General features: G+C 33.2%; 1 long non-coding RNA gene across 1 annotated transcript; it reads left to right on the top strand.

Moving 5' to 3' along the window:
• Window positions 24,427–26,007, top strand: LOC108662918. The gene is made up of 3 exons (XR_001928779.1): window positions 24,427–24,455; window positions 25,100–25,184; window positions 25,977–26,007. It is a non-coding gene; the product is annotated as an uncharacterized LOC108662918 (long non-coding RNA).

Here is a 26,270-nt window from a genome sequence, read left to right as displayed (position 1 = left end):
AAGTAGGAAATGGAGCAAAGGTTGTTGCATTAACTGTAAGGATAGTTACCATACCTTTACCTTTTGAGTTGATCTTGGAATTAAGAAACTACTACTATGTTCCTTCCATATCTCAAATACCATATTTGTGTCATACTTGGCAATATATGATGATTTTGAATTTAGCATTAAAGGCAATTGTTGTTCTTTCTCGAAGAGAAAGGTGCATTATGGTGTAAGGGCACATTCTAATGATCTCTATATTCTTGATCTTAAAAAACCTACTCAATATAGAGGTCAAGAAAGCAAAGAGATGATCCAAAACTATCCTACATCTGGCACTGTAAGCTTGGACACATCAATGAGACTCACTTAACCGAGTTACACAAACATTGTTATATCGATCTATTTAATTATGAATCTTATGGAATGTATGAGTGTTGTCTCCTTGGTAAAATGACCAAGTCACCTTTCACCAAGAAGGAGTTAGGGTGTTACTAGGACTTTTACATTCGGATGAAGATAGTCCTACTTCATCACCTTCACAAATGACCATTCTCGCTTTGGTTATGTATATTTGATGAAATATAAATTTGAATCCTTTAACAAGTTCAAAGAATACAGAGCAGAGGTGAGAAACAAATTAAGAAGAGTATTCCCACTCTTAGATCTGATCGAGGAAGAGAATGTCTTGGCCAAAAGTTTCAAGATTATCTAAAAGAGAATGGGATTCTCACATAATCGACTCCTTTAGGGACTCCACTGCACAATGGGGAGTTTGAGAGAAGGAATTGAATATTGTTAAACATGGTTCAATCTATGATGAGTTTAGTTGATAAGACACCATATGAGATATGGAGTGGGAAAAGGCCCAACTTGTCTTATGCCAAGATTTAGGGATGTATTGCTTATGTGAAGCGTACAATGTTTGATAAGCTAGGAGTAAGATCAAATAATGTAAATTTGAGGGGTATCCTAAAGAAACACATTGATATTACTTTTATAATCTTACTGAGCAAAAGGTGTTTGTTTGAAGGCATGCTACTTTCCTTGAGAAAGAGTTCTTAATTGAAAGGGTTAGTGGGAGTATAGTTGTACTCGAAGAAGTTCGAGACCCATAAATTGACATTCCATTGGAACTTGAGCTTAAGATTGTGACATCTGATGTACAATCACAATCTCGAGAGACACAACTACTTAAAAGGTCTAGTAGGATACATTTAGCTCCATAGAGATATGGATTTCTCTTGGAAAGGAATGCATTGTCCATAAATGATGAGCCTATAACCTATGAGGAGGTGATGTTGAACATCAATTTTGAGAAATAGCTAGAAGCCATGAAATCTGAAATGGATGCCATCGATACCAACCAAGTACAAACTTTGGTTGATCTACTTGAGGGAATAAAACCCATTAGGTGCGAATCGGTCTTTAAGAAAAATACCAATGTACATGGCAAGGTGCAAACCTTTAAATTTAGAATGGTCGCAAAAGGTTACAAACAAAGAGAAATAATTAAATTTGATGAAACCTTTTCAGTAGTTGCTATGCTTAAATCTAGTAGGATTTTTCTTGTAATTATTGCATACCATGATTATGAAATATGGAAAATGGATGTAAAAACTGCATTCCTTAAGGGAACTTGTGAAAAAAAGTATACATGACACAACCTAAGGGTTTTACATCCAATGTTAATGCCAATAAGGTGTGCAAGCTTCTAAAGTCCATTTATGGACTTAAGCAAGCCTCTCAGAGTTGGAACATTTGTTTTGATGAAGTTGTTAAAAGGATTGACTTCACTAAGAATAATGATGAATTGTGTGTTTATAGAAAGGATAGTGAGAATGCCATAATTTTCTTAGTGCACTATGTTGATGACATAATGCTTATAGGAAATGATATACCATTGCTGCAATTTAAAAAGACTTGGCTATCCAAACAATTCTCTATAAAGGATTTGAGAGAAACAACCTTCATTCTTGGAATAATGATATCAATCTAAAAGGTTGCTAGGTCTCTTTCAATCCACATACATAAATAAGGTGTTAAAAAGGTTTAGCATGACGGAGTCCAAGGACCTTTGCCTATGTCACAAAGTGTCTATCTCTCTAAGGACATGTGTTCAAAGAATTAAAAAGGAAGAGATCACATGGATAAGATGCCATATGCTTCAGCAATAAGATCTATCATGCATGCAATGCTTTGTACTAGACCAGATGTATCTTATGCTTTGAGTGTCTCAAGCAGATACCAAGCTAATCTTAGTGAGGGCCACTAGATAGCTATGAAAAATAACCTAAAGTACTTATGAAGAATTAAGGATGTATTTTTGGTCTATGGAATAGGTGAACTCCAAGTTAGGGGTTATGTGGATGTAAGCTTTCAAACTAATAGAGATGATAACAAGTCGCAAAGAGGATATGTGTTCACACTCAATAGGGGTGCAATGAGTTGGAAGAGTTCCAAACAAGAGACGACTGCGGATTCTACAATTGAGGCCGAATACATCTCTACGTCTAAGGCAACGAAAAAGGCAATTTAGATTACAAAGTTCATTACTAAACTAGATATGGTTCCTAACATTGTTAATCCAATAACATTGTATTATGATAACAATGGAGCCACTGCACAAGCAAAGGAACCAAGGTCTCATTAAAAATCCAAACATGTATTGAGGCATTACCATGTGATTAAGGAGATCATTGGAAGAGCAAACATTTGCATAAAGTGTATGCCCACTGAGAATAATATTATTGATCCTCTCACTAAAGCATTGTCCTAGCAGAAGCATAATCATCATGTTGAGAACATTGGCATTAAATACATAAGCGATTGGCTTTAGTGCTAGTGGGAGATTGTTAGCATGAGCCTTACAAGCTGATCTTTGGACGTATGAGAATTACATTTGAGTTATTCATGTATAAAATTTTATAAATTTAGAATAATTATGACGTTGTTCTTTATCCATAAGTTTGTGATTTAATTACTTTTTGAACTTATGTAGATAATGCCCATGGAACTATATATGCCTTGCAAAGGAATTGTATTGGGATACAATTATGAGATCCTCATGCCTCAAAGCATTGTTCCTAAAAGTTTTTTTATCATTGTATTATTGAAACGGGGCATCAATAATGCTCAAAGATCAGCACATGCTATGTTACTTACTTGTGAAGTAAGCAACTACTCTCATAGGTTGAAGTATAGAGATACTTGAAACTAGCATGTGTGTGTTTACCATGAAAGAGCAAGTTCACTAAACATGACTCACCATGAGCAATGCATTTGGTACCTCACTTAAGTATCTATGCAATGTTTCTTATGTGTCAATTGTGTAACTACTCCCTAGACTTGAGACCTAGGTTGTCTTGTATGTGGAGTACTGTGCTTTGATTTCACCCCTACAAATGCTTAACCAAGGATTCTAGAACAAGATTTTTTTACTATAGTATGAAGCATATAAAGGTAAATGAGTGATCAAGATACGAATCATCACCCCAAGTGATTCAAGGGAATATCTCATAAGTTCTTGGTTGACATTAGTTTAATCAAACCCTTGGCCAAAGTGATTAAAAGATTATGAAATGAGTTTCATAAGTCTTCATAAAGCTAATAATCTAATTGCAAAATCAAAAATGGAGGTGAATAATAATAGGTACTGCACCAAGCTTTTATCATCTTTGGTATATATGATGAGGGAATTAATTACACTAATAAACTGTACACTGAAAGGTTGTCAAAAAATCCTTTGATTTTCCTAACAATTGGGTGGTCATGATGCATTACTAGATGCCAATCTTAGTTTATGGAATTGAATTAGATAATTTAAAATTGAATATTAATCCTTTAAATTAATTAATTAATAAAATTATAATTCAATTCCATTGCCAACATGTTAGAAACCTAATGGGTCACACACTAAGGTTGCAATTTGGATTAAATTGAGAGTATGATGATTTAAGTTAGACTTAAATCAAATTTTAGGTTTTAACTACTAAAGACCTAATTAAAAAAGTTTAATTAGGCATTAGTTAATATTATAATTGTTACAATATTAAAGGACTTATTGCATATTTTAATAAGTCGAATAAAAAAATCTAGATATAAATATCACATTATAACCATTTTTTTAAAACGTAACAAAAGTATTAGTTTTGAGTAATAAAACAAATAGCTTTTCCCTTGAGTGCCGCCACTCTTGAGAGAGTTTTTTAGAAACTTCTCCATTGATTTGGTTGGCAATCAAAAAAGAAAAGAAGAGAAATCATTGTCCATTTGCTAGCACAAGCCCACGGCATAAAGTTGTCTCCTCAAGAAGGATCCGTTGCAATCGTGTGTGCAACATTGGAAGCTAAGCGTTTAAGTGGCTGGGATTCTTTCACAGAAGAAGGTGTTCACGTTTTTGAACACCAAAAGGAATCCATTTGATTATGATATCATTTGGAAAGGTAAAAACCATTTTTCTGATTTTCTATGGTGTTTAACTTTACATTAAACTACCAATGTGATCCAAAGGTAGGAGGCATGCCTTTCGTTTTGCTTCATGTTTTGTTATTCCATTGCATTGATGCTCCAATGATACCATTCCTAGCATTTAGAATTGTGTGAACTGTATTGCTAGATTCCCCAAATCAATTGATTCATTCTCTCTCAAAAAGTGTTTTAAGTTGGTTTTCAAACTATTTAACTCTTCTTTCATCCTAAATGATTTATGCAAGTATGATTTCAATTGAATTCTTATACAAAGGTACTAAACTACATGTTTTAATGGTTTGGAAGGAAATTTGATGAGATTTATGAAAGGCATGATTACATAATTTAATATCTATGAAAAACTCTCCCATTTTAACTTGTGCCCTTTCTCATATTCACTCATGGAGTCTTTATGACTCATACATTAGTTTCCCCTATTTGTGTTGTAGATCAGTGATAGCTCTTCAGCAACCCAAGTCACAGAGGTGTGATCTATTCTTCTTTCTTGGTAGATGTCTAGTAGCCCACTTAAAGCCTAGAGGGTTGGTCATGTTCCACTGACAAGTTGATATTTATATTATCTATAAATACTTGTTTATGTTTGAATGTTAAACTATGAGCAACATTGTTCTTGTAAAGATATTATGTAAATGTCATGGATGAAGGCCGAAAAACCTATATGAGCATCTAGGGTGCATAACAAATTTGCATGAAATGATTACGTTATAGATATTATTTATGAAATGTGTATACACCGTTTATGTTTAGAAGTTCCATAATCATGTATAGATGTTTAGATCTAGATGAATTTATGTTCACTGTGATAAATGTTTTCATGTATGTTGATGGTGGTAAATGAACCATATGTGATTGATTGATGATTGAATGATGTAAAAAGACTTACTAAGATCTAGTGGGCTATACTCACATAGATCCTAGTGCTGGTCACAATCTCCAGAAAATGAGATGTGACATTGTGACAACTAAAGTTCTATTGATTTGAGCAAGAACACCATGTATCAAACTCGTACAAAAGCACATTGAGGTAAGGTATCATTGGTTACATATGGTGATTGGGGAACAAATGATGATGTTGAGAATGATTCACTCAGATAAGAATACTGCTGATATGTTAACCGAAGTAATTATTAAAGAAAAGCTTGAGTTATGCACCAAGCAGACCGCAGTGGACTCCAAGTGAGGAGATGAGAAATTAATCTCCTTTTAATGGGCTAAAGGGGGAGATTGTTATATTTATAAGAGTACAATGAACCGCAAGGGTCCAACCCCATTCTACATATGTATTGGCCATTAAGGTCACTTAATTGACAAGGGTTTTGAGAAGAGAAAAGTTCAAGTAACAACTTGAGAGAAAAAGAGCAGGGTTATGCCGGAAAAAAAAAGAATAGGAAGAATTTGTGCTCCAAAAAGACAGCTAGAGAGAAATAGCATAGGTAATTATTGGGTGTTCTTTAGGATGGTTCTTGAAGTGTCTTTATCATAAGGAATTACTATACTTTATCAAATCCAATGAGATTTGGTGGTATTTCTCCAAAAACGTAACATTTTTGAATTGTTCAAATAACTATGAATCATGAGTTCTGGGACAAAGGCGTGAGATATTAAATCTTGTAATTTGCTTACTTTTCAAAGCAGCCTTTATTTGAATTTTGCCTCATGACTTTTCCTCTACACCCGGAGAGATTTCTCCGTATATTTACGTTTTTTTTTTATTTTTGGTTGTTAGCTGTCATATCTGTTGATTTATATTTATCTGTTTGGCTTGGATAAATTATATCGTGGTGATTTCTTGAGTTTGCTGTTAGATCTCTTTATTGTGAACTTGAGTTGATATTTATTGCTTAAGGCCCGACAAAACTGGCAAGACAACGCTAACTCTCTTTGCAGAATTCTTTCACTTTCATTAGTCATGTAAAATGTATATATATACCCCTGAAAATCAATGTAAATCAACGTCTATTATTAATTATGGGTGTATCAGAACAAGTTCTGCTTTTCTTTTACCCTTATCCCACGATAGATTTGTTATATCTATACGTAAAGCCTATTGTGCATGATAAATTCGCTATCCCACCTCGATATTTAACTTCTAGCAGTATCTTGAGAACAAAGCCCTGTTTAGGATATGCCATTACGAATCAATCAAAGTTTTCATTTGGGGAAAAAGAATTAGTCGTCTTCCTCCTCAATTGTCTTTTGAAGTTAGCTATGAGTATTTTTATATTCGCATGACTCCATTGTTACACATGGATTTGACTCCAATGTTACACATGGATTTGACTCCAATGAGATTTAGAAGGAAAAGTTGACATTATTTTGAAATACTAGCAGAATAAAACAAAAATTAAAATTCAACATTTCCAATTATCCAAATTAAGCTACGTCATGCCGATTCCCCAAAAATCTTCCAAATCTCGCGGCACCAAGTAGCTTCCAACACGATCAGAACTTAAATCCAATCAAACCTCTTTAGTCTTCACTCGAATCAATCCAAAATCTACCATCGTGTCCACCAAGCTCAAGAACTTCTAGATCAAGTCATAGCTTCTCACGGTTTAGAGGTGGCAACGAAACGTAGAACAGACGGATCTAGATCAATAATTTGTTCCGCATTGATGTAAGAATTGAGACAACACAAAAGCTAAACTAATAACCCTATTATTAAATTATGATAAAGCAAAAACGTATTTAAATTACTTTTTTCTCCTATTAAATATAAACTTTTTGTAAAAAAAAAAAAGTTATGTAACAACATTAATGGTCGATTAAATTTATGTAACAACAATTGTACCATAGGCATAATTGGTAAAATAATCTTCAAGTTATGATTGTTTATACAACTAAGTTCTTATATTTTTATTGTACCCAAATAAGTTCTTATTCTTTGATTTTTATCCAGACAAACCTTTAACATTAATTGAAAATTAACCCACTACTAATTGACATTTTCTATCTACTTTACGTATGAAGTGACTTGTGTGGTCTAACCACGTAGCCATTGACGTGACAAAACCAAGAATCCGAAATGCAAAATCCAACGAACCATAACTATTGCCTTTGCATTGGCCATTGGTTTTTGATTGCCATTGTCTACTAGCACCAGAATCACCAAATTTTATTTTTGATTCCTCCCCTCCTACTCTTTCCTTTAATCAAAATAAATTTTTAAAAATTCCCTCTTTTTCTTCAAATGAAAAAAAAAACTCTCAAGATCTAAAAATGTTAGATATAAGTTTTAGATTTGAGATTTGGTGAAAATCAATTGGTGGAAGTACAAAGAGAAAAAAGTTGAGCATGAAAAAATTATCGATGGTAGCAAAATTCAGTTGCCAACAACTAGAACTTGGTCTTGTTTTTTTGAGAAAAAAGAGAAAAAGGAGGAAAAAGAGAGGGGTGTTATGAAATATAATTTGAAACAACAACTATAAGAAAAAAGTATTAGTAAAGTAAAAGAGACCTTATTCAGGTATGTATTTACAAATGCTGTGAGGGGCCGACTTATAGGCCAATGACTCCTTAAATCCTAATCTTAGTCCAATTAAATCTATATCTAAATCTAGATATACATAATCAAATCTAAGAGTTCAAATCAGATTACACTTCTTGCATCTTGTTTTTTGGGTTTTTGACTTGGTTTAAATTCTTGGGTCATAACATAATAGACATTCACACATATATTCATAACACTACCTCTCAATGCCCATTGTATTAAGAATATGCCTCGTTAAAATCTTAGTAAGAACAAACTTTTTGAAAAAATATGCGAGTGAAGGAAAAAGAGTACATAATTCTTTTTAAGAATATGCTTTTGAAATACTGTTTCATTAAAAACTTTATCCAGAAAAACCTAGTGGGAAAACCTTGATGAAGGAAAAAAGAACAATGTGCATTTTACTTCCCTTGATGACTGCATTATTTAAGATCTTTAAATTATGCATTTCAATCTTTTGCATCAACTCTTCAAATTTTGCAGTAAGAAAGGCTTTGGTAAATAAATTTGCTAGATTGTCGTTTGAGCAAATTTGTTGTACACAAATATCACATTTTTCTCAGAAATCATGAGTGAAGAAGAGCTTTGGCAAAATATGTCTTGTCCTATTACCTTTAATGTATCATTCCTTTAATTGTGTTATGCAGTCGATATTATCCTCATATGACATTGTTGTAATTTCCTTCTTTTTTGACAAGCCACTTGTTTCTTGAATACGTTAAGTTATAGATCTTAACTAGACACATTTACGACTTACCTCATGAATTTCTCCATATGTGAATAAGTAACTTGTCTAGAATCAAGCTTTGTGTGGATTAGATAAATGTCCTGCATCTGGATAACCAATTAAATTTGATTTTGATACATTTGAGTAATATAAGTCCATATCTATTATTCCTCAAAGATATCAAAGTATATGTTTAATTCCATTCTAATGTCTTCAAGTTGGAGAAAAACTTTATCTTGCTAATAAATTTATAGCAAATGATATATCAGGTCATGTATTGCTAGCAAGATACATTAGTACTTCAATTGCACTAAGATGTGATGCTTCAAAACTGATAGGTTCTTCATCCTCCTCACAAGGTCGGAAAATGTCTTTTTTCACATCTTCTGACCTTACAACCATCAGTAAACTCAATGGATTTGTTTTGTCCCTATAGAATCGTTTTAGCATTTTGCTATATAATTTGATTGATGGACAAAAATTCCATTTGTCAAGTGTTCAATTTAAAGACTCAAATAAAATTTTGTTTTTCCTAGGTCTTTCATCTCAAATTCTTTCTTTAAGTAACCCATGGCTTTCTAATAATTCTTCAAGAGTTCCAATAATATTCAAGTCATCAATATAAACAACAATTATGACAAATTCAAACCCAAATCTTTTTATAAAACACAAGGGCATCTAGGATTATTTTTATAGCATTTTCTAACAAATATTCACTAAGGCGATTATACCATAAGCATCCAAATTGCTTTAATCCATATACATATTTATTTATTTCATGGAATAAATTTTTGAGCATTGTGTACATGTTTCAGGCAACTTAAACCCTTTAGGGATTTTCTTATAAATATTGATATTAAGTGAGCCATATAAATAGGTTGTAGCTACATTCATTAGACACACTTCAATCTTATCATGAGTTGCCAGACTAACGATATATAGAAATGTAATTACATCTACCAAAAGAGAATATGTCTCTTTGTAATCAACACTAAGTCTTTAGATAAAACATGTGCAACAAGTCATGCTTTATATCTCATTATCTCATTTTTTTCATTTTGTTTTTGCACAAATACCCATTTATATCCGATTAATTTTACATCACTTGGTGTATGGACTATGAGCCTAAAAACTTCATGTTTTGCAAGTGATTTCAATTCCACCTTGATTGCGTCTTTCTACATTAGTCAATCATTCCATGTCTACATTCTTCAACAGATGTAGGTTCAAGATCCTCATTTTTTTCCATAATATTGAGCATTACATTATATTCAAAAATATCATTGATGTGTATTTCATTTTGGTTCAATCTTTCCCCTATTATGACATAATTTATTGAGATCTCTTCATTTTCAACAATTTCAAGTACCTAAATTTCTTTTGGAATTATATCAATTATGTCAAGGGTCTTTTCTAGAGTTTTTGTTTCTTTTTACTGATAATCTTGTATATTTGCTCTTTTTCTTTTTTGAGGATTTTATCCTTGGAACCGATTGGTTTTCCACGCTTCTAGGGTGCCTAATCCTACAAAGACATCAATTATAATAAGAGCTTTTGCAACTAATATAGGAGATTTAGTTATTCTCTTTAGGGCTGTAAATATGACTAGTAATTGATTTTCAATATTTTGCAAATGAAGTATCTTTTGAATTTCAAGTTCATATTGATTTGTATGAGAATCAAAGCTAGATAATGATAATGCACTCCAAGAATTTTCTTTTTCCAACTACTTATTTTCTCCCCTTAATGTTTGAAAAACTGTTTCATCAAAATGACAATTAGCAAACTTTGTCGTGAATAAATCTCCTACTAATGGTTCTAGATATTTAATTCTAGATAGAGATTCATGTCCAACCTATATTCCTAACCTCATTTGAGGATCCATCTCTATATGATGTAGTGGAGCAATTGGGAGATATATAGCACATCCAAAAATTCTTAAATGGAAAATATTTGGTTTCTGACTATTAACCAATTGTATAAAGGAAAATGTATGATAACTAGTTGGCTTAATGTGTACAAATGTTCCTACATACAAAATGGCATGCCCCCAAGCAGAAATGGGGAGCTTAGTTTTTATAAGCAATGGCTTTACAATCGGTTGGAAGTGTTTAATAAATTATTATGCTAGATTGTTTTGTGTATGACCATGAGCAACAAGTTGTTCAATAGTTATTCCAACTTTTATGTAATATTTATTAAAAGCTTGAAATGTAAATTCACTAGCATTGTCAAGATGAATTGGCTTGATTGCATAATCTAAAACATATACTTGCAAACAAATGATTTGGGCAAGTAATCTTGCAAATGTCAAATTGCAAGTTGATAATAAGCACACATGTGACCATTTAGTCGATGCATCGATTAAAAATCATAAAATATCTAAATGGTCCATATGATGGATATATGGATCCATATATATCACCTTAAATATGTTTCAAAAATACAGGTGTTCAGTTCCAACTTTAACTGGTGATGGCCTCATAATTAATTTGCTTTGAAAGCAAGCAGCACATGAGAATTTATTAGATTGAAAAATCTTCTAATTTTTCAATGGGTAACCACATGTATTTTCAAATATTTTTTGCATCATTATTGATCCGTGATGGCCCAAGCTATCATGCCAAACATTAGAATCATTAATAAACTTCTAGTTCGTTATAGCATGAGTTTCAATCATGTAAAACCCGACCCTATAAACACATGTCATGACATACATGCACTGAGTAGCATGTTATTACGCTAGGAAAGTCCTAAGAATAGACGAAACTCGATATTGTACCTAACGGTACACTTGAGTTGATTTAACCTCGAACTAGTTCAAATAGGAATCGTAGGATGAAATTTAATATTTTACAGTCCAAGAATGATTAAAAATGATTTTTCAGAGTTCGAGGGTTCATTTAGGGTAAAATTTGAAATTTTGATGTTTAGGGGCAAAATCATAATTTTGCCACCCGCAGACAAAATTTGAGATTTTGAGAGAATTTAGATCAAATTTGACAAATTGGGGAATGGTATGAGTATAAGGGATGAAAAATGTCTATGGAAAATTTTTCAATTTTTTGGGCAAAAATGTAATTTTTCACTTTTACGAGGGCAAAAGTGTAAATTTAAAAAATTACTCCACGAAGACTTTGGATAAGTCTGAGAATTTTATCTAAGCTATGGATATGTGGGACAAGTGTATGGTGAAAATTTGGAAACAAATGGATGAAATTTTAAAAAACGGACCAATGGGAAAGTGATAGATGACACTTTTTAATGATTTAATATTATTTTAATGAAAAGTCAGCCTATTTAAACCCCATATTAAGTGCTGGCCGGCCATAAGGAGAGAACAAGAGAGAAAATAGAGAGGAAAGGAAGAAAAGAGAAAAACCAAAGGAAAAATAGAAAATTCAAAGGGAAAATTGCGTTTTTCGTCCGTTTACGCGTCTAACAGTAAGATTTTTCGATTTTAGCTTGATTTCTACCTTTCCTATGCCTTTATTTCCATTAAGCATGCTTGAGGAGAGAGATCAAAAAGTGAAACCAAGGGCTGGCCAAAATTCTAGCGGAGAGATTTTGGAATTTTTAGGTTTTGATTTTTAGTTAAATTGATAGTTTTAGTTAGTTAAATGTGTTTAGAAATTAAATTGGGCAAGAAATCATTAAATTTTCACAATACCCACTCTTGGCTGGATGCTCAATGCTGTACAATGATGATGAATTGATTTTATTCTAAGGGAAATGAAGAGAAAATGATGAAAAACGATTAAACGTGATAGAAAAACAAAGTAGAAAATTAACCGAGTTAATGTCCCATTTTTGGCCGAATTTTCCAAGGAAGGGAGTGAGCTGATTTTGTTGTTTTTAGAAGGTTATTGGCTGATATTTAATGGTTAGAAATGTTGGAGAGAGAATGGGATGATTTAGAGCTAAAATGGAGCGCGTTAGCAATTTATCGGGTAAAGTGCCAAAAATAGGTTAATACCGCGTTTAAGCCGTTTTAGGCTATTGCATTTCATACCATGCATTAGTATAGGATTTAAGTCAATTATATAGTGATTTAGCATCAATGTGGTGAATTGGGTAAATTTTGCAATGTGTTTAGGAGGAGAGCCTTCCGGTAAAGGCAAGGAAGTCGTACCCGACGAACAGTGATCGGGGCACCTAGAAAGCATTTAATTTGTACAAACGGTGAGTAAACCTATTATTATTGTAAATTATCTAGAGTTTATTTTTAAATGCTCTTCATGGATTTTATGAAAAGAAAAATGAGATTAAAATGGGATTTTTGATGTTTTAGAAATAAATGTGACAAATAAAAATATATTGTGTTGATTATGAAATTGAGTAATTGGAGGCTGCCAATTATTTTGAAATATACATTTTCCTATGAATGGCTTATGATATATGAGTATATGTGGTTATATGTTATAATTGCATTGGGAATTTATGTAAGCTATTTTTTTTATTATGCAGGCTGGGTAAATAAATAAAAGCCACGTTATACTGTCAAAATTTTATTAAAATTGGTGGGTTTAGTCACTGCAGTGATGAGTTTCCGTGGATTGCCTATTAAAGGGGCACGGTAAACCCGGTTATATAATTAATCTAGTTGTAAAGGCAAGGAGGGTAACTCTTGGAGTAGTGTTAGAGCTCACTTCACGTCGAACCCCCACGTGAATGTGTAACTCGACTAACGCCAAGGAACTGATTGTTTTCAAAACTAACATGTGTTTAACATGTAAATATCTTAACAACCTTGGCGGACTCGGTTAGATGCCTCGGCCAAGGTATCCTCGAGGACTAGTTTTGGCTTGAGCCCTGTTTTTAATAAAAGTTCTAAGCCTTAACAACTGTTTTGGTAAATTACAAATATTTTATGGTTTAAGAAATAAATTGAAAACCTTATGAAATGGTTTGTAATTTGTTGTTTAAACTTAACTCCATGTTACTCGCCTTTAGATATTTATGATAATGTCTGTTTACTCATTGGGATTGCAAAATCTCACCCACCTCCTTTCCAAATATTCCAGGCCTATGGTAGCTTGTAGATACTCGATTTTGTCGAGGATTCCAGTAGACCCCTCTATCACACAATTAATATTGATATGATAGTAGTATTGCTCTTCTTCACTGCCACAATTAATATTGATGAACTGAGCAAGTGTTCTTATTGATAATCCATGGGTGTAAATCTATAATTAAAAGTCAATGTCGATATTTGTTCTTCTTAAGATTGTATAAGATTAATGTTAAAAGAAAGTAATAAAAAATTTATTCCATTTCAAACCTCTATTTCTATTCTCCTTAATTAAAGATGAAATTTCAAAATATCTTAATTATAAACAAGATGTCAAAATAGTAATTACAATTTTCCCATTACACTTGTTGTAAACTGTCTAAAAAATTGAACTGTCCTCCAAGAAAATATTCAAAGATGTCCAAAAATATATATTCAAATATATGACATAAATGAAAAGCAACTGATCATAAAAGTCAATGAAAAAAGTTCGATGCACTTGAGCATTTGGTTTATTGGTTGGTGCATTATCCCCTTGCCTAAAAAGCAGAGTTCGAATCCCCCCTCCCGCAATTATAAAAAAAAGGAAACAGGTTCGATTTTAATTGTATGTAGAAATCATTGTTCATCCATTACTAATTAACATTTACAAAGGAATACTTTAATGGCTTATGGGTTGGTCTTCCCTCGTTAGTTGCATTGATTACACCCTCGAACCTATATATATATTGAGCTTTGGCAACTCATTCAGAGATTTTTTGCAAGTTTACACATTCTCTCTGCAATCTTGTCTTTGTTCATTCCTTAAGTTTTCTTATTTCTAATTACCTATATCTTGTTCCACCATAGACTCATACTTCAAAGTTTGCTTAGTTTTCCTCTTTATCATCCCTCCCAATACATCCTATTTCATGAGTTTCCAAAGCTAACATTGCTTATCATGGAAGAACTCTTAATAATATATCTCTTAAGATTTCCTATTTTTGTAGGTAATATAGTCGTGGGGCAAACTTTCGTGTTTATTTAACGTTCTGACAAAATGTCAAAAGAAAAGAGAGAAAGTATGCATTGATATGAACCTAAGTTTAATCTCTCTTCTAATAATTGTGTGCCAAACGAGATTTAGTGAGGCATCACCACCACCTTCAATTATTTTTCAATTATGACTGTCAACAAGAAAAAGAAGAACAAAAAGATAATTGTACGATAACGTAACTTGAAATAATGTTCGAAAAAGTTTTTGAATTATTTAAAAATATTTACTATCGAAATACACTTCATTTTTTAATAAAGATTTATGAGTTTGTTTGCTTGGATAAAGGACGGGCACTAGTCACTCGATTGTGTAATATTAAGAAGAGATTAGATTTTCTTTGGTCTTTCTTTGTTCTATTTATATTATTATTTATATTTATTTATGTTTTCATTTTTATTCTACTTGCTCATATGTTCAAAGTTTTTTATAGAATTTTTTCTTTAAATTTTTACTAATCATAGTCATTTTTTTCTTTTTTCTTTTTGTTATATGGGTTCTGTTGGTCCCAATAATATGTGCTAGAGGGAGGGTGAATAACACAAATTTGACTCTTCTAAAAATTGTCTCTAAGTGTAGACAAATGCAAGATAAATGAAAGACAGAAAACAAAACAGCAGATTTAAAGTGGTTTGGTCCAAGACCTACATCCACTACCTTGGTTATCCAACCAAGGATTTTCCAAACAATCCACTAAAAACCGGTGAAATTTACAAGCTTTCACAAAGCTTTACAATGGCTTTTAATAGGCTCAGCAAAACCTGTTACAATAGTTTTTCACGGGCTAAACTAAAACCCAACACTTAACTTTTCAAGGCTAAGCTAGAACCTTCACACATTCAAGCAAACCTAGCTTGAAACAACCATTTAGAGTGACTCCCTCACTCTAAGAATGTAAGAAGAAAAGTAGAAGAAAGTACCTATGATCACAAGGTTGATCTAAATGGTACAAGGTTGAGTGCAGAATACAAATATAAAAGATTGATATTTAAATGCAAAAAGGTACAAAAGAGATTTTCTGGTTTTTTAGCTCTATATGACTCAAATCTCTTCAAAACTTCCAAGAACTGATTTTTAATCGTTGGAATACCCTTTTATACTTGGAGAAACACCTCTGATGGCAGTTTGGCAGTTTATGGTCGTAGGAAACAGTTGAGAATGGGTTCTAGCCATTAATCTGTCTTCTAGTGCTCTGGTTCAAATTGCAGATAGAAAGCTCTTAGTCGACTAACTTTCTTCTTGGTTGACTAAGTTGGTTCTGTCTTCTGGTTGCAAAATCTGGCAAAGAGCATTTAGTTGACTAACTTTCTTCTTGGTCGACTAAGTTGGTTCTGTCTTGAAGTCCAGATTTTGACAATATCTTCTTAGTCGACTAACTCTTATCTTGGTCGACTAAGTTGGTTCTGTTTCTCAATATTCTTCAACCTGTCATTTCTCTAATTCAAATTTTAGTCAACCACCATTCTTCATTATTTAACTAAAGACCTTCCTTATTATTGATCAATTGCTTTTCTTCACTTTCATGTTTTTTGATATACACTTGAAAGGTTGATTTATTATTTCCATATAACTTTTTGTCTTGCACACTTAGGTAGAAATGTTAGACACAAATGAAATGGGAATGTTTTATTATCATCAAAAACTAATGGAGCCAACAATCTCCCCCTTTTGGATGATGACAAAACATTCCTTGATTAATAGCACAATGTTCTTTAATTTTATCTAGTTTCTATAGAGAATGAGGATTGCTCCCCCTTAGTGTGTGCATATTTTGCTTATTCATGCCAGCAGATTTTATTCATGTTGTTTAGAGATTGACACTATACATTCAGAGTATATATATATATATGTGAACAAATAAAAGATGATTTATAGCAAATGAAAGTTAATAGATTTTTATAAAAAATTTACAGAGTTTGTCAATAGCTTATTGTTATAAGACTTTGTCTATATCATTCATTATTCAACTGATATACTATACCCAGCATCCATATCCATTCACAAACACAATAAAAATTAGTAATCAGCATACAATCCTAACATCAGTGCAGTATTAGATTTTTACCAGCGGTCAAAGTACAATAAACAGCTAAATATTAGCAAATATTCAATTATCAACAGCAAAATACCATAAATATATTAGCACCCATTTTCACAAAACAATATAATCAACAAGATTAAAGTTAAGTGTTCAAATGCCACCATTTCTAGTTCATTTCTGCTTCCTTTATTTCCTAACATCCTGGTTCCTCCACCCTAACCTTTTTGTTTTATTAATTTCTTGATTCCTTCTCCCTCTAAGGTTCTGCCATACTTCTCCCTCTTTTTGTCATCATTAAGTCCTAAGCATCTTTTGCGGAGGATGAGGGAGATGACTCATTATCAGTGTAGTATTTGACATCTAAGGGTTAAGGAGAGGATTCTGGAGGTAATTCTTGGCTAATGGGATCAAGCAAGGGTGTGCTAGACACTTTAAGTGGTTCCTATGGAGAAGAAACTGGTGTTGGTTTTAACTTTTTTGCTAATATGGAAGACTTTCTTCTTTTGAGAAATGTTGTCTTAGTGGCCATAGTTTTCTTTCCCTTGGCAAGTTGTTTTGTCTTTGTTTAAGGTGTTTCAGTGACTTTTTCTTTCCTTTTGCTAGATTTTGCTTTCATTCTAGGGGATGGAGCAGATGCTGGTTGCTGAGCATTTTCCTTAACTGCTTATTTCTCAACTTGTTCCTCTTGAACCATTTGATGGAACAATCCCATGATTGAAACCTCTTCAGAATGTGAAGGAGATGGTTGAGGCTAGGATTTAGTGGGGGTGTTTTCTTGATCAGATTCAAGCACCTCGGTACCTTGATCAGGTTCATCCTTATCCTATAGCTTAGGAAAGGGTGATTTTCTTGGCTGTTCTTCTTCTGGCTCATGACCTTCAACTTGAACATCATAAGTTGCACCATGAGAAGCAAACCCTTTTACTTGCAAAGCTGAACCTCTAGCACCTTGCTATGTTGGTGCAACACTTAATGTTTTAGAGGAATCTGCAATAGCAGATTCTAATGGAATTTCTTCTTTTCTTTTCAGTTCATTTTTTAGTTCAGCAATTTTCTCTTCAATTTTCTACAATCCAGCTCCTTGATCAGTAAGCTTACCATCCATCCTCATTAATAGATTGAAAATCATTTCATTAGAAAATTGTGAGGATGTTGCCTCTATTGGTGCTGGTTTTGCAGAGACCTTGGGTGTTTTAGTAAATTTGTCTCCATCCAACTTGTAACCCCATTTTAGGTAGACTACCTAAATAGATAGCCAAGTCTCTACTCTTCACCATATCAAGTTCATATCATTTTGCCCAGACTCTCTTGTTCTGCACTAACGATGTGATAACATTTCCATAAGGTAGATTAATTTTCTCAAGCTTGCATGCTCCTCTCTTCTTTTCAATCATTAATTTGCCTAGATTCAGAGCAACACCATTAAAAGTATGTTCCATCAGCCAAAGATCTTGAAGGTTGATGTAGCTCAGACTCCCACTTCTGCTATGGATATTAGCTGCAACAAAGTAGTGCAGAATTCTTACCTGGGGACTGGTTATCAAACCAGCATTGCTCTTTGATGAGTATTTCTCTTTTCTCCCAGTAATAATTTCCCACAAAGAGGAAAGGTCATATTTTTTTGAGAATTCAAACTCTCCCTCCTCACATTCAACTTTTAGCAAATTACCAAGATCATCAGCAGTAACCACAAATTCTTTACCATTCAAAAACACATTTAATCCATTTTCAATGTAGTCATCAGAATCATCTAGGTCTTTTTCTCCTAATTCTAGACTAGCGTAAAATTCTTTCACCAAGTTGGCATTGTGGATCTATTCTTAAAAGTGCTATACTCCTTCAATTTTAATTCATCAAAATAATTTAATAGGCTAGTCTGAATTTCTGGATTTTCACTAAAACTCTCCCAATCAATGTATTTTTCGCAAGTAATAAGAGCATTCTCAATTTTCTTAAATCTTTCTTCATGCATTTTATTTATGAATTTAGAAGAAGAGGTAGTACTTTTCTTGAGCATATTATCCTTATTCTTCTTCTTCTCTAATTTTCGCTTCTTTTCTTTTTGTTTTCTAGATTTCTTAGTCATTGAAGCAAACCCAATTTTCTATTTCTTTATATGCATTTCTACTTTTGACCTTTCTACTAGTGGCCCTTTTCCTTTCTTTTTTTCAATAATTTCTTTACTCTGAGAGGTCTTTGCCATTTCAGTTCTAAAGATTTCTTCTTTCAGTTTTGTGTGAGTCAATTTCAAAGGCAAGAATATGGAGAGAATGGTTTCAGTTTCAGATGATTGAGTTTCAAAGGAGAGAGAAATTGTCAGCAGTTTTGATTTGCTCTTAGAAAACTGTTCGCCTCTCCTTTAAATATAACCTCATTTTATTTGTTTTAAAATTCAAAAATTCCCTCTAAATTAATTTTTGCTTGAGCGGTATTTCTTATTTATTTTTGTTTCCCGGTAGCCAGTTTCTTCCTATTTTTTTATTCCTCCTGCCTTTATTTTAACTGAGACTTATTATTTAATGCTACCAAAACACTCTTAGTTGACTAAGATTCACCTTAGTCGATTAAATGCATTCTGTTTTGTGTACATGAACCAAAAATTTTCTCACAACTCCTATAGACTAATCATTCCTAAATTCCTTCTAATTTCACAGAATCTATCTTCATTTAGGGGTTTGGTAAAAATATCTACTAACTCATGCAAAGTATTCACAAATTCTACCTTAATATCACCTTTCACTATATGGTCTCTAACAAAATGGTGCCTAATCTCAATGTGCTTGATCCTAAAATGCTGCACAAGATTTTTGGATATGTTGATTGCACTTGTGTTGTCAAAGAAGATTGGTACATTATGAACTTTAATTCCAAAATCTCTTAATTGTTGTTTGATCCACAAAATCTGAGCCAACAACTACCTAGAGAAATATACTCTGCTTCAATTGTTGAAAGTGCAATAGAGTTTTGTTTTTTACTTGACCAAGATACTAGCATACTTCCTAGAAATTGGCATGTTCCACTAGTACTTTTTCTATTAGTTTTGCTTGCTGCAAAGTCTGCATCCGAATAGCCTACAAGATCAAATGACGATTCTATAGAATACCATAATCCTAAAGTTTGTGTTTCTAAGAGATCTAAAAATTCTCTTAACAGTTGTTAAGTGTGATTTTTTAGGCTGTGACTGAAATTTAGCACACAAACACACACTAAACTGAATATCTGGTTTGCTTGTTATTAAGTAGAGTAGTGAACTGATCATACATTTATAAAGCTTTCGATCTGCATTCTTTCCTTTTTCATCTAGATCAAGTCTGGTGGATGGACTCATTGGTGTGGAGATCGATTTCAGCTTCAACATATCAAACTTTTTGAGCATATCTTGAGTGTATCTTTCTTGGTTGATGAAGATTCCTTCCTCACTTTGCTTAATTTGAAAACCAAGAAAGTACTTCAACTCTCCCATCATGCTCATCTCAAATTCATCCTACATTTCTTTAGCAAAGTTCTTGCATAAAGACTCATTAGTTCCACCAAATACAATGTCATCCACATATATTTGTACAATAATTAAATCATTTAAGTATCTTTTCATGAACAATGTAGTGTCAATGTTGCCTCTAACATAACCTTTTTCAACTATAAATTTTGAAAGCCTCTCATACAAAGCTCTAGGAGCTTGTTTCAATCTATACAAGGCTTTATAAAGTTTGAAAACATGGTCTGGTTTTTCAAAATCTTCAAAACCTGGTGGTTGTTCAACATACACTTCCTCTTGAATGAATCCATTTAGAAATGCACTCTTTACATCCATTTGGTACAACTTAAAATTCATGAAACATGCAAAAGCTAGCAACAACCTTATGGCTTCAATCTTAGCAACGAGTGCAAAGGTTTCATCATAGTCTATACCTTCCTCTTGGTTGCATCCTTGGGCTATTAACCTAGCTTTATTTTTAACTACATTTCCTTGCTCATCTACCTTATTTCTAAACACCCATTTTGTGCCAACAATGGGGTGATTTGAAGGTCTAGATACTAGTGACCATACATTATTTCTTTTGAATTGGTCAAGTTCCTCTTGCATGGCCATTATCCAACTTTTCTCATTTTCAGCTTCTTTAAAGTTTTTAGGTTCAATTTGTGATATGAAGGTTGAAAACTCACAAGTCTCTCTTGTTGCTCTCCTAGTTCTAACTCCTTCAGAGATGTCACCTATGATTTGATCTTGTGGATGGTCTCTTACAAATCTACAACTCCTTAGAAGGTCATTATGATCATTTTCTATTTTTTGCAAATTTTCTAGAGGTGGAATTTCATTTTCTTTTCTAGGTGAGCTTTCTTCATTATTCTTATTGTTCTCTAAGCTCATTTCGTCCATTTGTTTTTCTAGGATTTCTACATCGTCATCATCAACATGAATTTCTTTTTGCAAAGCATTTGACTCATCAAAAACTACATGGATAGATCTTTCAACGATTAAAGTTCTTTTGTTAAAAATCCTATAAGCCTTTGAGTTTAATGCATATCTTAAAAATATTGTGTCAAGCCTGACTTTATAAAATATTAGTCATGTCATTCATGTGATTGACAGAATGCTTGCATACTTGGAAAGGCTCGAAAAATCGTTAAAAGTCGATAGTGTACCTAGTGGTGCAACTAAGTTGAATTAAGCCTCAAACTAGACCAAAGAGAGATTTTAAGATGAAATTGAGAATTTTAAAACCCTAGAATGACTTAAAATAGTGATTCGGAGTTCGAGGACCGATTTAGAGTTAAATTGGAATTCTTATGACCTAGGGGTAAAATGGTCATTTTGCCACTCGAGGTTAAGATGTGAGAGTTGGATGAAATTTTTGACTAAGATTGATCATTTGGAGTATAATTTGAGTTTGAGAGGTGAAAAATTTTAATTTTGACATTTTTCTAAGCATAAGGGTCAAATAGTCATTTTGCCACCTAAGGGCAAAATTGTAATTTTACACACCCAACCCTTGTTTTGCACATGGATTTTACCCAATATTATTATAGATAATTGAAAAATTTTAAATGGTGGAGAGAGATTGCTTAATGGGTAAGTATGACACATGGACCAATGGAATGGTGACGTGTCAAATTTTCATCCATTTATATATGGCCTTATAAATCAGTACAAAATCAGCCCATTTCTCTTCATTATGGTCGGCCTCACCAAGAACAAAGGAAGAAGAGAAAGAACAAAGAACCCTAGAGTGAAAATTCAAAAGGAAATTGGTAGATTTCAAGTAATCAAGCAATCAAAGGTAAAATTTCTTAATTTTGACTGGTGATCTACCTTTCTCATACATTCTTTTGCATTTTCCATGGTTGAATCACATGATTTCATGATGGGTCTCTTGCTGGCCGAACACTTAAAGGGAGCTTTTGATGCTTGATTTGGTTAGATTTCAATGTATTTTAGTCTTTTTATTTAGTTAATGATGTGTAGCATGAAAATCAAGTAAGAAAAATTCATGTTCTCCCATCACCCATCATTGGCTGAATTCTCCATGTGGAATATTGATGATGATTTTGATTTTATTTCAAGTGAATTGGTTAGGAAATGATGAATTATGTTGAGAAAATCAAGTAGGAAAAATCATAGTGTTGATGCACCCACCATGGCCGAATTTTTCAAGAGAAAATGTGAAGATGATTTCGCCATATTTCAAGTTACTTAATTTGTGTTTGATGATTTGGAGAATTGGAAGAAAAATGGAGTTAATTGGAGTTGAATTGGACATATTGGCCAAATAATCGAGTGATAGATCAAGTTAGGCCAACACCGCATGTAGATGATAATCCGAACAATTCGCGTTTCATATCATGCATTCATATAGAGTTTAGATTAGTTTTATAATGGTTTAGCACCAATGTGGTAAATTGCTTGATTTTGCATTATGTCTAGGTGGTGAATCCTCCGAAAAAGGGCAAAGAAATTGCACTCGAGGATCAATAGTCAGAGTACTTCAAAATCCGAACTCTTAACATAATGAGTAACTTTACTATCATCTTAATTATCTAAAGTGGTTTTTATTTGTTTTTGTGATTTTATGGAAAATGAGTTAAATGGTAAATCTTTGTGTTTTGTAATTAAAATGTGGTTTAATGAAATGATTTTATAACATTGTCTTGAAATTGAATGATGGTTTGAAAATAGGGTAATTGGAGACTGTTTTCATGTGTTGTAAATTCATGGTTTGAATCGAATGGCTTATGACAATAATTGCATGAATGGCTGAATTGGTATTTGTGTTGAAATATATGAATTGTGTATTTAACCTTGAGAGGTTGTAAAATAAAATAATTGCCATGTCATGCTATTGCAAATTTTATTGTATGGTTGGTTTAGCTTGCTGCAATGGGCAGGTTCTATGGACCAGCCTATTAGAGGGGCACGAAATCCGGTTATATTCGTACCTCGGTCGGAGAGGCGCGTAGGGTATCTCCTGAGGTATGGTTAGAGTTCACGTCACACCGAACCACCTCGTGATGATGAACTCCGTTAATGCCAAGGAACGGCTGTGTTTTCAAAACAAAATAAAAATATGTTTTACATGTATATGAGATTTCTTTCTTTAACAGCCTTGGCGGGCTCGAGTGGATGCCCTTGATCAATGTGTCACCGAGCATTATTTGATGGCATGAGCCAAATGTTTATAAAAGTCATAAGCTGTAAAGCCTGACCTTATAAAATACTTGTCATGACATACATGTGATGGATAGCATGTTTACATACTAGGAGAGCCCCGAAAAATCGACAAAAGTCGATATTGTACCTAAAGGTACAACAAAGTTGATCTGTGAGACCCTGTCAAGCTCGATTAAAAGACGGTATTGTACCGAGTGGTACAACTAAGTTAAATAGAGCCTTAAACTAGTTCAAATAGAAATTCTAAGAGGAATTTGAAAATTTTAAAACTCACAAAATGACTTAGACTAGTGATTCGGAGTTCAAGGTCCAGTTTGGAGTCCATCAGGAAAATTGTCTGGTTAGGGACAAAATGGTCATTTTACCATTTGATGATTTAATGGAGATTTCTAGCCAAGATTTGATCACATTTGGCCAAGAATAATTATATGAAATATAATTATGATTATTGGAGTATAAATTATGTTTAGCAGTGAAAAATTTTGATTCTCGGTATTTTTGGAGCACAAGGGCAAAATTGTAATTTTGCCACTAGAGAACTAAACGGGAATTTTTATTAAACATTTTTTTGCCCCATTTGGTTAATATTGATCAATATTAGTGTTATTTTAGGTTGAAAAGTAGAAATAATGAGATTCCAGTACATTTTGGAGTATAGGGGTAAAATCGTAATTTTTTCATCTCGGGGGCAAATCGGTAAATTTTTCGTCCCAGCACTTCTCAAGACCAAGGGATTTTAATTGTGGTAGGATTGGATAAATACCAGAATATTTGTGGTGGAAAATTAAGAAGAAAAGTCAAAAAGTTAAAAATTGGGCCAATAAGCATGTGACACATGGCATGCTTGATTATTTTATTATTTTCTATAGAAATCAGCCCATTAAATCCCCAATTCCCTCACCATATTCGGCCTAGGCATCCAGCAACAAGAAAAAAGGAAGAACAAAAGGAAAAACAAGAAAACCTAGGTGGAAATTCAAAGAAAAAGTGAAGAAATCAAGGAAACAAGCTAGGTAAGTTAAAATTTCTTTAATTCTCCTTGATACCTAGCTTACCCATGCTTTTGTTCTTGATTTCCATGGTTGAATATTGAGTTATCATGATGAATTCAATTCTGAAAAATGGGTATGGAAGAGGAATTGTTGTTGGAATAATTTGATTTTAGACTATGTTAGTGTTTAGGGATAGTTAAGCATGGTTATGAACAAAAACACAAAAGAAATATTCAATTTCTCTAGGGTTCCTTGTTGGCCGAACCATGAGGGCTGAATATCAATGGGGGATTGTTTTTATTTCAAGGAAAATGGCATGGAAAATGATGAAGTAAGGTGAAACGGTTATGTAGAAAAAAATTCGATGCTAGTACACCAAATGACCAAATTTTTTCTATAAGGAATTGTGAGGGTTCTAATGCTGAATTTGGCTTTATTTAAATGTATGTGGTAAATTAAGGTATTAGAGGAGAAATGAATTAATTTGGAGGTGATTTGGACACAATCGCCGATTAATCGGGTGATCGGTCGAATTTAATCGATACCGTGATTAAGCGGTAATCGGACATATTTTTGCATTTACATATCAAGCATTAGTAGTTTAAATTAATTTATATCAATTTAGGGACAATATAGTAAATTCCTCGACTTTGTTATTTGTCAAGGTGGTGAGACGTCCGGAAAAGGCAAAGGAATTGCGCCTGAGGACTATTAGTCAGAGTTCACCCGGAATCCGGATTTTCGACACCTGTGAGTGGACTGCCTATCAAAATTGTTTTGGGAATATGACTGTTTTGAACAAAGTGTTTGAATGATTTTATGCAATTTTTCATGAAAATGAATGCCTTGGGAACAAGCTTTTGAGAAAAGGTTTATGTTATGAAATGTGGTTATTATGGATTTCTATGTGGCTGCATTATGTTGATATACATATATGCTTGAATATAATGTTGTGTAATTATGTTGACTCGGCTATGTGCGAGTAGGGAGTGCGCATAAGCCGAGGATGACCCGGTTATGTGCGAGTAGGGAGTGCGCATAACCCGGTGATGACCCAGCCATGTGCGAGTAGGGAGTGCGCATGAGCTGGTGATGATGATGATGAGCTGGTGATGATGATGATGGGTTGGTGAGATGATGATGATGGGTATATACGTATATATATATATATATATATAAATGTGTGTGATATAGCAAATTGATGGACAATGATTTATGGTTGTAATGTACGTAAAATTTGACACATTATACTTTGAGAATTTTCATGAATTTTAGGTTGATTTTATTAGTTTAGCAGGATGGCTTTTTGTTGAGTGAGGAAAAATGTTTCTCTTGTTGCTCTGTTTTCACTGCAGCGAAATTCATGCTCGCTGTAGCGAAAAACTCTGGGGTTTGGAGGGGTTTTAAATAGGAATGAACTAAATTGCATTGTTTTGAAACAAGTGCATCATGATTTTAAATTCTCCCTAATTGTTGCTTGTTCCCTTCCTTGTTCACTCACTGAGTATTGTACTCACGTTTTATAAAAATTCATGTTTTCAGATCAGGTGACTGTTGGACCCTAGATCGAGGAGTCCCCGTAGTGCATCTCCTGGGTATGTGTCTGGCATTCGATAGTAATCCCTTTTATTGTAAATGTCTCCGCTGGAAGTCATGGGTCCTTTTGTATTATGAATACAATCTAACAATGTGAATATGTGTATGCAATGTAAATTGCTAAATACATGACTGGTATAGTGCATGTATATTATTATCGATAATGCCATTATGTTTTGGCTATGTTCACACCTGAAAAAAAAAAGTGTGTGTGTATGCATGATATGATAAATTTGTTAA

The sequence above is a fragment of the Theobroma cacao genome, chromosome 7, assembly GCF_000208745.1.
Source record: "Theobroma cacao cultivar B97-61/B2 chromosome 7, Criollo_cocoa_genome_V2, whole genome shotgun sequence".
In the NCBI taxonomy this organism is placed as follows: domain Eukaryota; kingdom Viridiplantae; phylum Streptophyta; class Magnoliopsida; order Malvales; family Malvaceae; genus Theobroma; species Theobroma cacao.
The sequence above is the reverse complement of the archived record's forward strand: the minus strand, read 5'-3'. Positions and strand labels throughout refer to the sequence as shown.